The sequence below is a fragment of the Protopterus annectens genome, chromosome 2.part0 (assembly GCF_019279795.1).
Source record: "Protopterus annectens isolate FY-2018-M chromosome 2.part0, PAN1.0, whole genome shotgun sequence".
NCBI lineage: Eukaryota > Metazoa > Chordata > Ceratodontiformes > Protopteridae > Protopterus > Protopterus annectens.
In genome coordinates this window covers 1,103,970,148-1,103,989,685 of record NC_056728.1, presented here as the reverse complement: position 1 = coordinate 1,103,989,685, position 19,538 = coordinate 1,103,970,148, and the positions used below count along the sequence as shown (strand labels likewise).

Below are 19,538 nucleotides of genomic sequence, written 5' to 3'. Positions count from 1 at the left end.
TTTCTTTGTTGTCACCTCCTACAATAAATGCATCTTTATTGTTACACCCATTTATGATAAAATTAATAGTGTCAGTGTTGCAGCTGTTGACATTCCAGTGACTTGACAGAATGTTAAGGTTCAATTCTATGTACCCCAAAAAGTGCTTCTTTCTTCTGTGTATGTGTTGTGTTTCTCAGGCATGCACATATAGTTTTTAAAGGGGAAATAGGTATAAAACGTCTTAATGGTTTACCATTTGCTTTCCCTCTTAAACCATTATTATGTCTGTTGTAATGAGACTGACCTTTTGTTTTTAGTGGTGTTGAAACTTGACAGACTCATTATGGCTGTTTTGTACTACAACCCCTATGGTGGTTATGTTGGAGTCTAAATTTTGTGGGCTTCTTGTTTATTTTTCATTCCTTTCTAAAATGATGTTTTGGGTATGTGGGGAGTAACTAAGAAATGATAAATTCTTTGTCAGATTTTGACAGTATTTATCAGTGCACAAAATGCTTAGCACCTTTCCTCAGTAAGGAATTTATTGCCAAGTCTATGTCTGCTGGCCTGACATGCCAAAGAACCACACCGCAGAAAAGTACAAGAATTATAAACTCAAGTTCAGGCATGATCCAGATAAAACATGTCTGAATGAATGAGTGCCAAAGTGCAGGAATGCATGCAATGTAAATGGGGTTTAAGAATTATGTCAAAGGGCAGGTGTTTCTAAAAATATATACAACATCAAAGTACCCAGACGTGAGTAAACAGCAGGAGTAAATATATACTTAATGAAGTTTCCTTCTTCCAGGTAAATGCAGATATATCTTGTCATTTATACTGTTATTTATTTTCTAAGAAAAAAATAACACAATTAACAGCTTTCTACTATAGTTAAATCTTCTTACTGTGATAGTGTTTGTATTAGTTATTATTTGGAAAATCACCTATGTAATTAAGTATTGCTTATACCTGGAGTAAAGTTCTCTGGAAAACCTTGCAGTCTGCTAATCTGCTGACTAAGGACTTTGCAACAGATAATATTTCAATGACCAGGTACTGTTATTCCTGGTATCAGAAGCTCAATGAGGAAGACACATCTAATAACTTGCTGTATCCAGCTGTGTTGCTGCACACCTAGCAATGCTTTGGATATATATTTTTAGTACCTTAGGCTTAAATACACATGAGCTTGTTTAATTAATGATCTAGTCAAGCATATTACATGCAGTATTCAAGGCCATGCTGCTGTGTGCATCATACAGTAATAACAATTCTTTCAAGTACAACCAAATCAGAAATTAGACCATACTCTCCGTTGTAAGCTGAATGTAAAATGCAACATTATGCAACACATTAAGCATTTTAAAAACATACAGCTGCTAATATCAGGAGTGTGTAGTCTCCTAGGTAAAGCGTGCTTGAGCTGTGTCATGTCGAGTCTCCTTCAAACCATATAAAATTCCTTTAGCCTCCCCAGATATAAAAAAAAGTAGTTATCTCGGTTTCTATACAATAATGAGTTATCAGATACATCTCTTTTAAATCCCAGACTTTTCTCAGACTATATGCTCTTATTCCCATGCAGTCTTGTATCCTATGACTTCCCATCGCAGAAACAGATTGCCCCTTTTGACACACACTTGAAATGCTCAACACTTGGCTTAGCATATTATGTTGTTACTATTAACTTGCAGTGAAATGTATATAATCATTTATTGTTGTTGTTCTATATTTAGCTTGATCTCACTTATAATTATCTGTTAGTAACATTGATACAAGATCAAGGGACCTAAATCTATATTGCAGCATAGACAGGAGTTGTTGTTATGACAGATACATCTTCCAAAGAATTCCTTGCCTCACAAACAAACTTCTGCTTTTGGTAAAGCAAAGCACATCCATCTTTATCTTCAAATCTAACTTAAACAAATGGATGGGAAACCACAAATTTACACCAGATCTAGCTGCCCCCTCTCTTATGAATAAGGTAGTAACAACTTTGGTGTATCGGTGGAACTGCAATGTTTAGGCCTCTAAAGGCTTACCAGGTCTATTGCTTATTAGCAACCAATGAACTTATCAATAGAAACAGTTATATTTTAAGTGTGGTTTATTTTCACATGTACTGAGGCTGCCAGTGAAACAGAACTTCATCTGACTATTTGAAAGGTGCTGACCTGTATCAGTCCACCTATTCATCACTAATAAACAGAACAGTCTTAAATACGAAATCCCTGATAGTATGTCTGACGAATAATAGATACTGAAACCTTATACACAGGGATAGGAAAATGGTGATAGTTCCGGACATAGAATAATTTGCAAAGCCGCTTAATAAATCGGGAATTATGTTCCTGACAAAAGCCCTGAGCAGTAGCCATCTATACCTACCTGCACGTGTTCAGACTCATGCATTGCTGAGCAGCATCTATAACTTTCACTGCTAAAGTAAATGTTAGCATAAAGGCCACTGAAAAAGTACTGCCTAAAGTGACAAAAAGAGTGCATAAACAGCAGTGCATTTTTAATTTATTCAAATATATGGCTACTACTACTAACATGCTGGCTTACCAGCCACAGGAGCTATTTAATTCTGTGCCAGAGACCTATAACACCACCTATTGTCACTAAATTACATGTGAAGGACAGTGGCTACAGTTTCATAATCTGCATTGCTTTCACCAATTTATGAGTGATACTACAGGCTTTAAATATGGGTCTGTATCAGAAGCTCGAACATTCAAAACTTCGAATCTCATATAGTCGACACCATATGAGCGAACGTTTGAAAGCTTGAAGTGAATATTTCCCTTTACTTCACTGTAGTGCGATCTCAGAGTTGGTATATTTAAGTAGCGGGGTGTGGAGGGGGGGTGCAGGGGGGCTTTCCCCCCTGCTCAGAGCATTCGGGTAGGTCTTTTTTGTTTTTGTTTATTTTTATTATATGTTCGATGTTTTAAAACTTTGGTCATATGGTGCTGATCATATGAGTGTCGAAGTTTTAAAACTCTGAGCATATAATATTGACCCTTTAAATCTGCAATGTTGACACTAAAAATTTTCAAAGGGCATTTGGCCTTAAGACCATACAGTGAATACACACTGCTGCCTCATGTAATAGCCAACAGTTGGCATACCCAACAGTTCACAGCTACATAGCAGAGTAATAATTAGTGGCTCCCCAGAATTTTGCTCACTTTAGACTGAGCATTTTACCTTTCAGTGCACTTGTGTCAAAAATGGGAGATGTGTGTCAAGTGCAGCAGACTGCAGAGCCTTAATGTACAATTTTCAGAGGACAGTTTTGCAAAGTAGCATGCAAAAATGATTACATAAGAACAGTAAAAGCTGCATGACAAGAAACCACATAGCCATTCATGTCTATTTGAGAGGATGATTTGTCTTCATGCATCTGTCTGAACAGATGTCTGATTTGGATTTTATGCCATTTTTTACAATTAGAGGCTACATGGAACAGAGAACAGTAGCATTAAGACTTCTAACATGTATGTATGTATGTCATTTCAAAGATAGCAGACTAACACAAGTAATACATATTACAATTAAACAAGTGGATGAAAGAAACTCTAATAAGCTTAATATTTATTGAGAGTGATAGCACAGTTGTACTTATATTTGTTTAGAAGTAAATATCACTCCCAATTGCTAGTAGCAGTCCTAATGCTCACTGGGTTGGAAGAAGTTTGTACTGTACAGCCAAGCATACAACAGTGAAGGACTTGGGCTATCTGGGTATGACTTAGACAAAGAAAATCACACGTGGTGGAGAGAGAGAGAGTATTGAGTAACATTGTTTTTTTAGTCACCACATAGAGGCGAATAGTTGCATATAGGCATATGGGCTGTTGAGTAATCAGACATTACACTGGTTAGTATGTGTGTCACAGTGATTTTTCCCCCTCCAGCAGGATTTTTAGAATTTATAGTCATCGAATTTATAGAGTCATCATTCCATAGTGTATGTTCCAGGCTGGTTACGACTAACTGGCGAATTGTCTAATGAGAGCTTAATCTAACAATTTTTTTGTCTACATCCCATAATTTGGCTTCAGATTTAGGGTGTTGTATAGCTTATTATAACTATTGTGCAGTTTTATACATCTTCAGATCATGCATTATTACTGAACTTGTGTGTGTGTGTGTGTGTGTGTGTGTGTGTGTGTGTGTGTGTGTGTGTGTGTGTGTGTGTTTGAATGTATGTACATTTGTATGTGTATCTCTCTCGCTCTATGTATATATAGACTAAAGGCCCTGTTAACAAATGAGGAGTTTTGTTCAGATGAATTCCATGAACTACCTGCTGCTTTTTTTCATGTGATAAGAGGCATTGCACTTGGATCTTACTGTTTATAATGGGACACTGAAATGACTTATTTAAGTCAATGATGTTAATAAGAAAGTGAAGTTCTTTAGAATGGAATTTGTAAATTTAATAAACTCATTGACTCCTGGCACATTTCAAATAATTAGAAAAACAGTGTAAAACTGCAGTTTCTTAAAGAAAGCTAAGTGTTACTAGAAGAGAAACAAGCTTTATTAGAGATAACGAAAAATAATTAAGAAGTAAAGCAATAATATTTTAATATAAAATAGATCTATCGATATAATTCAATATTTTAAATAACTTTGTTGATATTTTGAATTTAGCAAATGGTATGATAATTCAAGGAATATATGCCAGCAGATTAAATTATTAGTGAAGAAAGTTCTGTTCAACAACTAAAAAACAATGAAAATTAGTTTATTTCAGACTTTGTAGAATTACGTTTTGAATATCGTTGCCACTTTGGCGGTTCTGCTCAACAACACGTATAAGGTGTTTATTGCGATTGTGATGTTAAGGTGTTTACTGATAGTTATTTATAGAGCATTTTTACAACTTTTGCACCAAATACTGTCACTGGCACTGATGGTATTGAGTTTAGATTCATTAAATTAGGTCTACATGTTTAGGTTTTTCTCTTGTTAAATTATTTACAGTTTCATTACTTGCGGATACATTTCCTGATGTTTGCAAAATTGGTTGAGCTATTTTTGTTACTAAATTACAAAAATGCAGCTTTGAATATTTTTAGCCTTTTTCTTCATGTAATTTGTGTAAAGTTCTGGAAGACATCTTTCATGCTATTATCTACAGAATTTTTTATTAACTTCCTCCTGACATGGTGTTTAGTTTGCCCATTTGGATTTAGATTATATGGCTTGGATATTAGCCTAAATATGTTTGTTGATGTCATGGCTTCTCAAAAGCATCCGATTTACTGTATTATTTCTGTGCCTGTACAATTCAGAAGTAGGCAAATTTTCAGTCATTTTGGATTTATGTACCACTTATGTTGATACTAGTAAACTTGTATGTCATGTCTTCGCAAAGCGGTCCCAAAGACTTTGTTTTTTTTAGAATTTTAGTTGTTCATTTGCCTATTAATTAGTTGCTAACCATGTTTTACAATAGTTAGTGCTTTGACTTATGCATATTATATAATTTTCCTGGTAAAGGGGAATAAGTAGAAACAGGTCAGTTTTAATTATTTTCAAATATTGGTCTTGGAGTATGGACTTTTTACCTCTGTACAGACTAAAGGGATACATTTTGAAATTGTACATGTTTTTCAACATGGTGATTTTTTTGTAATTAAATTATTCAGTCAGTAGCATGGCATGAGTGCTTAAGAACCTTTACTGATTCTTAGTTATACTTTTCAGAATACTTTGACATGGCAATTAGTATGGCGTTACTTTGCAAATTAAGTTTGATAGACATCAAGATTGTTATTACTCATATTTGAGATGTTTATGCTCTTTTGTATAGCACATATATTATTTGTGCATAATAACAGGTAAACTGTGCTTATATTATAGAACAAATATTTTGAGGTAGCTGCAGCTTAGAAATGCTTCATTATTAATCCACTGTGTATTGCTGGTTTGTTGTATAAATCTGAATCAAATATTATTAGGGCCAGATTTTTTTTTGTAATTATAATATATACTATTACAAATTATTTAAAAAAAAGACTCTGTTAGTTAAACTGTTACAACATTTTGCCAAAACTCTTTGTATTCTATGGAGCCCTGACTGGATGACCTGAATTTTTTTAGTGGCTCTGACACTGGAAGTCCTAGGTGGGTGGTGGGCTTGAAAAGTTTACATCAGCTTGCCTATTTTGGGAGGAAGACTGGGGCTGTATATAAACTGGAGGATTCCTGGGTGAAGGCTAAGGACTGGCTACCAATTGACAGTTAGAAGACACTTGCATAGGCCAGCATCATAGACAGTGGTCCCTATGACATCATCTATGGTCTGCCTAATTAGGATTCTCGTCACTTGTATACAAATAATCCCAACCCTTTAACTCTGTCCAAAATGTCTACTCCCCAGCTCACATCTCTCTTAAAGGGGGAATGGCTAGTTAAAGGGAAAAAAATGACCACAGAGTCACTATCTCCTTGAGAGGAAGGGTCTACTTGCAAGTGTTAAACAGGATTTGGCCTGTTGCCTGCCCATACAAAAAAGGGGTGGGAGAGGAGATTGGCAGCCTTTCTCTGGAGAGGCTGGGACCACATGTGGGAGTGGGATTACCATAGGATTCGGCTGTTTCCTCTGCAAGCAGTGTATGAAGGAATTAATAGGCTAATAAGGGAAAGGGAGGATTTCAGTGACAGAGGGGTAGTGAGCAAGAAAAAAATCTTAACATAAGAAAGTTCTGTTCTAGAGCTTTTTCTAGCCTAACTAGTCTTAATATGAATGTATTTGGAAACAATCTTTAGCTGATTTTATTTTTTATTTGAAATTTTAAAATTTCAGTTTCTGAATAGGGAGTTCTCCATGGATAATTGGAATGATGTGTTTCAGATTTCAATACACAATCACATTGAAGAGGGCAACACTTAAATTGTGCTATTAAAAATTTGAGGGAATTATCTTCTTTTTTGGGTCACAAAATTGGTAATTTTCTTCCAACAGAAATCCTGATAAATCCTGCAAGAATGCAGAACTGTAAAATCTGGGCTTCAAAGCGAGGAGTTCCACAGTTGTAAAATCATACACCATCAGTCCAAATAAAAATCCATACCTGGAACAAAATGTATTGGTTGTAATAGTAGTTAAGCACTTTCGTCCTCACAGAGATATAGAACTTCATCAGAACTAAACATACAATCCCTGTATCTCTATTTAAGTACATTGTCAAACTATTTGGTTAATCAAATAATTAGCAACTTAATTGTTCATCAGGCTAATACTTATCAAGCTAAATAACTATTTTCTTCCAATAGAAACCTCACTGGTAAAGATAATGACATCATATTTGGTATTATTCCCTCTGCGGACTATGCCTTGCTTTGAGTTATACCCTTTATGAAATGATTTTTTATCACGTATAACTTTTTTTCAGAGGTTTGACTTAAGTGCTGCACTAGGTCCCAGATAGACTGTTGCAATATCTGATATCCTAGTAGCTACCTTTCTCTGACTAGGTATTTGTGTTTGTGCAGTATGTCCCAGCCAACACTAGTACTCTGATGTAATTCTTAACTGTGTCTGTCCCACTCCTGTGATCCTATCCAGGAACCTAGACTGAGTGTCATAATTATTTTGGCATGTAAAAGAAGGACCCTACAGTGGGTGTCACTATGCGTTGTTCCTCAGTAGTGCTGGTTCCATAGCAGTGGTTGGAAATACCCACTCAAGTAATTTTATAAATTCAAACTTTGGTTGTATAATTTGGAATCAAAAAGTCTCATCACTATATTTATTTATTTATTGACATTTAAGATCGATTGCATTATCTGTTTGCTTGTCTTAAGGGGCATAGTCTTAAGAAGTGATTCATGCCAGCCTTAGATTCCCAACCTGTCTTCCTTTTAGTTTGTGTCAAACTCTTGCTGTTATTATTGTTATTATTTTTGGGGTGTGTGAACATTTTATAACTGTTTAATAAAAATAACCATGTCTCATATTGGGGAATTTTCATTTTCTACACACAAAATGATCACTTTTTGGGGCACACCTGGTAGAGTTTAGAATAAGCAGAGTCTTCCTTCTTGTAAACTCAAAGTGCTGAATCAATTTATACCCAAAGCTGTAGAATCACTAACCATCTTTGTCTGTTTATTAAAATCAGGGTACTAAATCAGTATGCACCCAAAGCCATAAAATCGCTAACCGTTGTTGTGTATTTAGTAAAGTCAGGGTACTGAAACTGTATACACCCACAGCCATAGAATCAATAACCACCTTTGTCTATTTATTAAAATCAGGGTACTGAATGAATATATGCCCAAAGCAGTAGGATTGATACTCTCCTTTGTCTACTGTTTAAAATCAGGGTACAGAACAAGTATACACCCAAAGCAGTAAGATCAATACCTTTCCTTGTCTATTGTGTAAAACCAGGGAACTGAATGAATATACCTGGAAAGCATTATGATTGATACACTTGAATGTCTATGATATTACCTGGAGTTATGCTCATTCTTCCCCTGTGGCTGTACATACAGTAATTACATAATTTACTTATTAGCTCCTATGGCTGGATTTCTCCACTTAATGCATACTACCTAGTGTGCTAGTATACTGCTGTGAAGACAGTTTAAAACATATTATTTGTTTATTAATTATATCGTGAATAACATTGACATTTTCAATCAAGAAATTCGCACTAGCACATTTGTAGTAGTGGATACACACACACACACACACACACACACACACACACACACACACACACACACACACACACACACACACACACACACACACACACACACACACACACACAGATTCAGCAGATAGATTAGTGAATTCTGAGAAATGAGATACCTTGCATTCAGCATTGTGTTTCCTACTTATAGCTGTTACTCAACACCCACACCCTAAACGACCTCAATCTGTCAACATGCAAAGATGTGCATTCCAATCATTCCACATAACATTAAACCTGCACACGTAGCTTCAGGTGGCATATTTTTATCTGCCTTCATACCTTAGCAGCAATAAAACAATGTATGTTTTATAACTGTGAAGATAACAATAATCATCACCCTACAGTTTATAACATTACAAGCAATAAACCAAAGAGACTTAATCTCAGTCAGCATTCACAGTGAGTTTTTGATATATTTCCATTCATGACATCACCACGGAAGCTTCCACAAGCAGTAGGTACATATCAGGGCATCCTAGTATTGCAAATACTGGGCTTTCCTTCGCTATGGGAATAATGCTTGGTTCACATAAGCTCATTATGCTTTATCATGGTATGTTTAAAAGAAAAATGACTGCAGCCCATATTGCTGATTCATACCTCCTCTTAACAAACTGAGCTGCACTATGAACCTGAAGCATCATAAAATTCAAACCAGTGAAGTGCTTCAGTCTGCACCTCTGCTTTAGCGCTATCCCAAATTTTTGTATTCCAAAGAGTAATTGCAGAAGCACTAATCTCTCTACGCTCGTTTATTACCGCTCAACCTCGTAATGCAAGAAATTTGCACTAAGGTAGTGGTAATAGGTGGACAAAGGTCCAACATCAGGGACAGATTTTAGTTATTGCTCTTACTAACATAGAAAGTCATTAGAATAATAGGTTTTGCGTCATAATGCATTTTTGTGGGGGATATGAAACTCAAACGTCTGTCATTAGTTACATCAGTCCCCAGTAATTTTCCAGTAATAACACGATTTTTTGAATAACAGTCCAAAAAATCTTAGGCAGAAATCTGAATGTTCTGCAAAAATAAGGATAGTAGCTCCCTAACCCAAATCCCATCACTTCCTATAGGCAACCTGGAAGAAAACTGGTAATGATAGGTACATGGATATCCAATGGTCTAGCTCATGAAACCAGCTTTTTAGGACTATTGGATCTTCTTAGTTTGGGGCTTATTGCACTACAAACCATTTTTAGTAGCATGTCAGATATGAAGATGTGCTGATTAAGGTATATAGTAAAATGATGGGTAGATGTGCAGGGCCAGGCCATAGAAGCTTACCAACAATCTCCTCCTCCTGGTCCCAGTGCAGATGTCCTGCAAGCTTTGTTACTGGATTTAGTGTGTGAGTTTTTCACATAAGTTATGGAGGGGGCTCCACACCAAATGTAACATTCTGGTTTGACTGCGTGGGGGATTTGAGAAAGACACTATACCTTGAAATGTCCTTGTTACATATATCCGAATGACGTTAAGTAAGACAATATGTCTTGGACATGATCAAGATACGTTTATATGAACAGGTTGGAAAGTTTTTGAAAATGTGACCTAGATAACTTATACCCTACCTGCATATTAACTTGCAGACAGGCTGAGCATAGTGTTTATCTTTTAGGAAGCAATTTGGTTTCACAAGTTAAGAATTTCTTCTTGTGGACAAGTTCACTAGGTTTACCCATGTAACTTATACAGATCTGTTTGTATACAGATATATTCACTTCACAAGTCATGTGGCATTCCAGAGTACAAAAATGACATCATACTTCAGCAGTGCCATAAATATTTGCAAGATGTAACGGGTCAGTCAGCTGGTGAAGAGTGGTTCTGCATGTTGTACTGTTATGGCATATGCAGTTACATAAAAAGAATATTGCTGCAAATGTGAGTAACTCTCTATATCTGCAATAGCAAGCCTGTTCAGTTGTGTTTTCTTAAAATATTAAAAATAGTCCCAAATCTGCATCTGTTTATGTAGATTCTCTCACTTCTATTAGTGTCCTTTTAGTATCATTAAGATTTAGACTTTTTTCTTATGTAGTGGTCTTTGGGCATTCACCCTGTTACACCTTTTCAGGAATCTGAATATTTTGGCCATGGCTCCTTACCTTTCTCCCCTCTAATCCTGCCTGAACATATGTTTTTGTGGCATAATGTTGCAGGAAATATCCCGATGACCATGTATAGATGTGGCTACCCCACTTTGAAAAGAAATAAGATGACCTATACCTTTAAATTTCTACACAATTCATTTTTGATATAGAACTACCCTAAGCAGTGATGGTGAAAATGTCTTAAGGTATTACTTGCTGGAGACGTTCTTAATGTTTTATGCCATCATTCCCTTTTATTTTGTTGTACATTGTTCCTCAATGCCATTGAAGTGTAAGGTAATGGTATTGCTGTTGACTGGGTTTCTGGGAGATCTCTCAGTAGGACTGTGCTCCAGGTCTTCATGTACTTTTCACATATAAATATCATGTTACAATCATAACAGAATGCAATGTGCATATTTATAACAATCATATTTTTTCTTTTGACAAAATATCAAAAAAATGTATATTGTATATGTATGAAATGTTGACTTTGCCCTCATGCACATTTAAAAGATAGTAATAATACTATTAGTCAAATTCACAAGAAAGTAGCTAAGGGTTAGCAGCAGGACCAGGTCATTTTAATGCACAGTGTGGTATAGATGAGAACTATACCTAGATCATCTGGTGCTGAGTGCAGATCCTCAGAGTTGAGGAGCAAAAAAAAAAAAATGTTTTTTTTTTTTTTGAAAATTAAAAAAGGTCTTCAAAAGCTCTTCTCTGCAATTAATACTACAAACGTACCTCAATAAATGCTTCAGAGCTTCAGCTGAGACAGAAATGCAGTATTACTGGTAATTTATGAGGTCATGCCATGTAAATCAATGTTGGTACTATACTCCCACATAATTGGCACCTGCCAATTATGCCCCCTGATAACTTGCATCTGTGCAGACTCCCTCTTCATTGTCCCCTGCTACAATGTAAAGTATGTCAGCAGAGATTATATACCTTGGTATGTCCAGTGACTCAGATTTATCCTTATGAGTCAGAAAAAGAGACATTGCATTAATCCTTTAGAAAAAAAAAACATGTGGTCATACTACAAGACTGGAAATTTGTTTGTGGTCCAAAAAGGCTTTGGTGACTATTTCCATGAAAAAATACCCTGTTTGATAAATGACTGCATAATCTGAGAATTCATATTAGTTTAACCAATAGGTTGTTACAAAACAATTGCCTTGAGAAGAGATAATGCAGACTGAATAATAATTCTCAGATGAGTGGTAAGACATGGACATACCTAGGGAACAGGTATGATATTTGCAATCATCTTTATTTTTAAGAAACTGTTTCAAATTGTTTATCCAAAAAGCCCATACAAAGTAAATTGCTATGCATGTACAAAAATAAGGAACCTATCAACAATTGAACTGTCATCATGAATTGTAGAATATGATATAATGCTGCTAAATTATGGGGGGGGGGTGGGAGGCAGGTCGACATTGTGGAAAATAATAAATTGATGGTGTATAAGCTTAGGATAGGTAAAGTCTCGTGTGCAGTGTAAAGACTGATAGAGAAGGGTGAAGGCTGCCAGCCTAGCCAGATAGAATTGTGCAGATAATTATGTCATTTGTAAATATAAATGTAAACTTCAGGCTTGTTGTCTTAAATGTAAAGAAATACTGTTACGTGTGGAACTGGAAATAAATGTGACAACAGTGCACTCTACTGATCAAAGTAAAGCATGTGGTGACCCTTTGAAGTAGACAGTGGTGCCGAAAAGTCTAGATGAAGAAATTCTTTCTATTGTTTTAACCAAGAGCTAAATTGCTAGATTTAAACATGCAAATGTATTTTTATTGCTCTGTTCCTGACTAGGGTTGCCACCTTTTTAAATGCCCAAAGTGGGACATTTTTGGAACAAACATCAGATTTTGCAGGCCAAAACATACTCACGGCCAGTACAAAGGACAGAACTTCCCTTTTTTGCCTAAATAAAAGGTTATTCTTGTAGCATTTTAGTTGCTTATTCTGTTTCTTATAACATTTAGGTGTTTCAGACACAGAATAACTGTTTTATGCAACTATCGCATAAAATATAGGAACTAATTCTGTCCTAAAATCTCAGGACAATTCACATTTTTACACTTTTTTAGCAGGACACAACTGCCCAAAGAGGGACTGTCCCTCGCAAAGTGGGACAGGTGGTAACCCTATTCCTGACCAGCTGCAAGATAACAAAAGGGAGATGTTAAGAATGTAAATGCAGTTAATGTGTAGCCTGGGAACACCAGGAAAGTGTAAAAGAAATTATGTAATGTTTATCAGAATTGCAGTTTCAATTTAAACAGAGAGAAGCAGAAGGCATTCAGAATTTCTGTCTTGATCATCCAACTCACAGCACTTTGCCTATTGTCTTATGTAAGTTATCTTAGACTTGTGTTTTCTTTTAGAGATAGCTAGAACTTGAAAGTTTAGACTGTATTTTTCTGTGATGTCAGAACTGTACTACTGAATTATTTTAAGTATTTCTGTGTGATCTCTGAACGTTTGACTAGCACTCTATAGTAGAAAGTATTGTCTTGTGGTTTTAATTATTTATTATTAAATATTTTAAAACCTTTTAACTGTGGCTGGTTTGTGTAGAGATAAGTTAAGCTCTAGAGTACATTGCATGTATATAAAGATCCTGTACCAACCCACTCTAATAAGCCTTGAGACTGTTTAGTCATACTACCACTTGGATAATAATATTGCACAGTAATAATTGGACACCCTTTTAAGGGCCTTTGAGTAGCTGATAATTATTAGCTGGGTGGTGGCAGGGTATTACCATATAGTCTGGAAAAAGGGGCACAGCTGGAGAATGTGTGTCAGCCTTCCCCCAGAAGTGTCTGTGTGGTTGTATAAACTCTTATCTCAAAGTGTGTGTGTGTCAGCTACTTGGGCAGGGACACAAAGCACTGGTTGGACAGAGAAGGTGCTGGAGATTTTAACTTGCCCAGCTAGGCTGAGATCTGGACCCTATATAGCTGTGCCAGTGGGGAGTCTTATTGGGGACCTAGAGAGGAAGGGAGTGACCAGTCCCGGACTGACTGTGATCTCTATGTGCTCTTTAGGGAAATTTCAGTTTACTGTGTGTATTTGTTATCCTTTCCTCATATATGAGACATCCTCTCTCATCTTAGTGGTGAGGATTGAGGCTCCTTGATTGCTGGGCCAGGGCACGGGTGTCACATGCAGTCACCCATATTGATTCCTAGTTTGGAAGCATGTTAGTCTGGTTTAACAATGCTCACTAGAGTAGATGAAGGGCTTAGTAGTGAATTGTAAAGAAAATACAGGTAATGCATTTTACCTGGGCAGTTTAACCACAGACCAACTTGAATTTGTTTGTGTCAACTGTAAAAAGGAGAAAGAGAGAGTGAATAATTTAATGATGGTAATCCCTGTAAGATTTAAAAACAAGCTGGAATTTTTCTTAGTTTTCTAACAATTCTTCATTTTTTCAGTTGGTAGTTTATGCAGTGAAAAATATTCTAACACAGGAAATTATGGGAAATTTGAAAGTTTATTATTAATTAAAGTGTTAGTATTATTAAGCATTGATTTACAATGATGTAACTTATTTTAACAAGCCAAGATTCCTGAGGAAATTATGGCAATTTAAACTTAAGAGATTAAAATGTGAGTAGTTTTTTTGAAAATATACAGTGTTTTCTCAAAAGGAGAAATTCATTTTGTGGAAATGATAAAACTGCTTAATTGATTAGATCATCCTAAGTCAAATTAAGTATTATTTGGATTTGACTAACAGTGGTCAAACTACTAAATAACTTTACCAATCTATATCATTTATAAAAAGGTGTAAATTGGGAAGTGCAATGCCTTTTTTAACTTTTGGGTCTGAGAGATTAAATTGAGACAATGAGTGCTATTATTCGAAATGAACTTCGAGATTATCTTATTGATTGATTTAAATAAATCAGGCAGGGTTATCCACCCAGAGGTGTAAACATTTACTCTAGAATTAATCGGCACTGTTAGTGACACTCCAGCTACTCTTTGCAAACAAAAAAAAGGAAAAAAGGGGTTGTGGATATAGGATTCATGAAAATGAACCATAATGGAAATAAAAAAGGGTGGAATGTATATTCATTTCAATGAGTCAGATTCTATCCAGAAGATTGAATATGAGTTTAATCGAAGTGTTGAGGTTAGTCTTGCAGCCAGATGGCATTCTAGGTAAAATCTGAGTCGATACAAAGTTTCAGGTTTCTACTTTTATCTTTAGTACTTAAACTTGCTTACATATATATTATTTGTTGTCACTGAGGAAGGGTGTATCAGGCTATTTGTATTATCTGAAAATAATGTTATCTTTTCAACATTTAGTGTGTAATTCAGTGCACTAGTATAAGCATCTGTGATATACAATAATAGTTGGCTTTGGATGAATTTTGAAAGTATAATACACTAATGTATAAAAGGATTTCTGAACTACAATATTGTAATATTTTATACAAATATAGCTAAGGTTTTGAAGAAGTTTTAGAAAATAATGGTTGTAGCAAGAGAATAAAAGGACTGGGAAATAAAGGACAGTCCTTCCTTATGGCCAGCAAGATTTGCACAGAAGAAGATAACCTGCTATTGATAGTTATGCATGTAGAAGCTACATATAGTAACAGTTTATACTGTTTATAAGAAAAAAAAGAAAAAAGTAACTTTTCCCTGTTGAATAAGTATCAAAAAATCATGTTCTTCTATTAAATCAAGCAGATAAGTGATTATAAATCTAACTTGTATTCATATCTCCTTTAAGATAAAATTATTTTCTACCCTGCAGCTCATTGTTCACTGCCACCAAATCTTCCTCTCTTTCACTGAGTCTACCAGACATGCATTAGTCTCCCCTGGGCCAACATGACCCACATCCAGGATAGTGAAGAGAATAAGGACACTGGTGAAGCATCATGGTGCTGTGGCTGCTGAATGTCGCATACCTTCTGCCATCCCACAGCAGCGTTATAAGCTATGCAGTCACAGCCTAAGTGAGATGCATGTACACTTCTGCTCATGCACAACCTCCCAACTAAGCAGCTCATTGCTTATGTACCACAAAGCTCATCAGGCTGTAAGTGCTTTATATTGTGGTAAGTCTGGGCTGTCTCCCTCACCCCCAGGATGGGTGAGCTCAAATCAGCCACTCACTCCCATCACCCCCATAGCCCTTCCAGTGCCTATGCCACTAATCAGACAGAGGTCAATCGGGGGCAGAGTAAGGGCCTTATTCCTCTCTGCCACAGGGGTGCCAATATTAAGATAAAATTGTTGACAATAAATTCTTTATTAAATGCTTGAAGAAGCTTGACCTGTTATTGCCAGGAATATAAACTGAAGCTATGATGAGAAGGATAGTTAAGAGAGGAATTAGACATTGAAAAATAACATATTTCCCCTTCAGTACTTTCTTGAGCTTGTAATGCTCTGAAGGGGAAGTCTTTCTTTTTTTTACTCAAAAAAGTTTTTATTTTTTTTCTTAAGATATAACAAGTAACTTATTGAACAATGTCAGATAATTATAACAAGATACCAAACTATATACAATATTTACATAGGCCTGAAAGTTATTTGCAGATTTATCCAAACTAATCAAATTATGTCACAAAGGGAATAAAAAAATTCCCATTCTCCTTTTTTCCTTTTACAATTAAGTGAAGTTTGAGTTCAAATTTAATGTCTCGATGAGAGCTAATATTTTCTTCCATGTATTGTTGCTCCATATCCTGGGTGTAATCCTTGATCCTTTACTTTAGTTTCCATCAATGCAGTTTCCTTCAATAGTGGTAAAAATTCTTCAAAAGATGGTTCAGTATTAGATTTCCATTTCCTAGCGATATGTTTTCTAACATTTGCTAGTATGTTCCAAAGTAAATATGTATCATTGTTATTCAATTTTAGATTCTCATTGACATTCAGTAATATTAACAATTTAATTAATACAAATGTATCTGAGAAAATAGCTTGCAGGAAATTAATAGTATCTTCCCAGAATTTTTAAATTTTGATTCAGTCATGAAATATGTGAATCCAATCTCCATTGCATGTTTGTAAACATCCCCAACATATGACATTATTAGCAGAGCTAAATTTGGCTAATCGCTTAGGTGCATAAAATGATCTAGGCAGAAATTTCCACATATAAATTCTCCATAATTGTGTGTGAGATATTAATTTAATAGAATATAACATTTTAGATTTAAGTTCCATGCATAGATCTATTGAATGTCCTTTGGTAATGAAATCCCAAAACTTAAGTTTAACTTTTAATGTATTAAAATTGTATATAATTTTGAAATAACATTTTCCGCCTTTTGATTATTGCAAATTATTTCATTTACGTATTTTATAAATTTAGGTCTAATTTTAAAAGAACAATTATTGATTAGTCTGCATAGATCTTGTGTGTATGATAGTATACTTTGAAGTATATTCCAGTCTGATTGAGAGAAGTCATATGTTTTTATTAAATGTTGACTGTCTACAACCTTTTGATTATTAATGCACTGCTGCCAACAAGTAAAGCTTTTAGCTTCCCTTGTAATGAACCATCCTATGTATCTTATTATGAAAGTTTTTTGTAACACTAAAAGGATATAACAAATCCATCCATAGTTTTATGTCTATATTGGAAGTTACAAATTTTCTAAATGAGTTAAACATGTCATTTATGCTTTTTAATTTAGTAGGTTTTGTTAAATTATATTGTAAGCTGGCACATAAGATATACCATGATTTATTAATGTGGTCATCTAATAATAGTTTTTTTAGTATGGCATTTTCATTTATATAGATAATGGTATGTAGAGTTTTCCAATTGGAGGAATAATTTGGATCTATCCAATTTATAATGTTTCTAAAAATTGAGGATTTAATGTAAGTTTCCATATCTGGGAAGTTAATCCTTTCTTGTTCCCAAGGTCTTATGTGATGAGTAAGTGCTATTATATTTTTATTGGGATACCAAAGACATTTTAATAATAATGTGTTTATTTCTCTTACAAAATGTTTATCCGGAATTATAGGTATGGCTTGTGCTATATATATATATATATATATATATATATATATATATATATATATATATATATATAAAATTTTTGGAAGTAAAATCATTTTTATTAGTTGCAATCTATCTTCAAATGTTAAGTACATCTTATTCCATTTTGCCAAATTAGTCTTTATTATGTTTAAAGCATTATTGTAATTTACGGTTAAGGTTTCTTCAATATTTATACCTAAGATTATACCCAAATAATTTAAAGTGGAGGCTTTTTTGCCAATTATTTGATTGTCTTCTATCAGAAAATCTTTTTTTATTCAATATCATAATTTTTTATTTCATTTTATTGAAATGCAATCTTGAAATTTAATACAATTTTTCAACTTGTGTGTCCAATTCTTTTAAATAGTGTTTTTATGTGGACAAAGTGAGTAGTATATTATCTGCAAATAATATAATTTTGGAATTGTATTTGCTATATATATTTATACCTTCTATTTTGGGATTGCTATGTACTGAGGAAGCAAATAATTTGATAGCTAATGCAAATAGTATTGGAGACATAGGATAAATATGTTTTGTGCCTTTTGTTAATAGTAAGGATTCAGATGTGAAAGGACCTAATTTTACATAAGCTCAATTACTTTTATAAATATTCTTTATCATTGAAATAAAAGAAAGAGGGAAATCATAAAGTTCTAATACTTTAAACAAATAATCCTATTTTATGGAATCAAATGTCTGTATATCTAATGCAACTCATAGGTTCATAGGTTAGTACTAAGCTAACTGCCCTTACGAGCCATTTTAAGCCTAGCCAATTATCCCTTGTGAGACTCAAACCCTGCACCTTGTGTTTGTAAGGCAAGCACCTTAACCATTAGGCCACCCTCCCAATTATTAGAGCTTTTTGTTTTTCTCTATTTAGAAAGTCAGTAAGGGTTAATATTCTTTGTATATTATTATAGGTATGCGTATTATATATGAAACATGTTTGGTCTTCATCTATAGTGTGTACAATAAATGTTTTGATTCTGTGAAATACAATAGACATAAATATTTTATAATCATTGTTGAGTAAAGATATTGGTCTATAAGAGCTACATTGTGTTGGATCTTTGTTTTCTTTTATTATGGGAGTGATTAAAGAATATTTCCAAGAAGGAGGTATTATGTTTAGTGTTTGGACTTTAAGTAGGGTTTTGTGTAAGATTGAGGTTATAAATGATAGGAAGATTTTGTATATTTCAATTATAATACCATCAATCCCTGGAGCTTTATTACTGTTGCTTTCCTTGATTTTCTCTATAACTTCTTTATATGAAATTTGTTTTTGGATTTCTAATTTTAACTTCTCTGATTTTTTTTTATTTATGTTGAAATTTTATTCTAAACTTAGGTTGTTTTTTTTTTTTTATCCTTTTTGTAGTATTCAGTATAATGATATTTGTAAGCATCTAAAATATCACTTATGTCTGATACTTTTTTTTCCTTCCTGAATTATGTTAGTAATGTTATTTGTTCTAGATTGTATTTTGGCTCTCATTGCTAAATTGTGCATATGTCTAGGAGATACGGAATATGAATTTAGTTTTAATTTTTCTAATGCCAGATTAGTTTTATGATTTAAAATTTCATAATTTTTTTATTTAATTCATCACTTTTCTTTTTATTACTGTTAGTATTTGTTGAGTCATTTTTTTTATCTTTAA

At 34.3% G+C, this 19,538-nt stretch overlaps 1 protein-coding gene across 4 annotated transcripts in view; it reads left to right on the top strand.

Moving 5' to 3' along the window:
- NPNT (nephronectin) overlaps positions 1–19,538 on the top strand; it is a 387,764-nt gene that overhangs the window by 18,524 nt on the left and 349,702 nt on the right. The window lies entirely within an intron of this gene.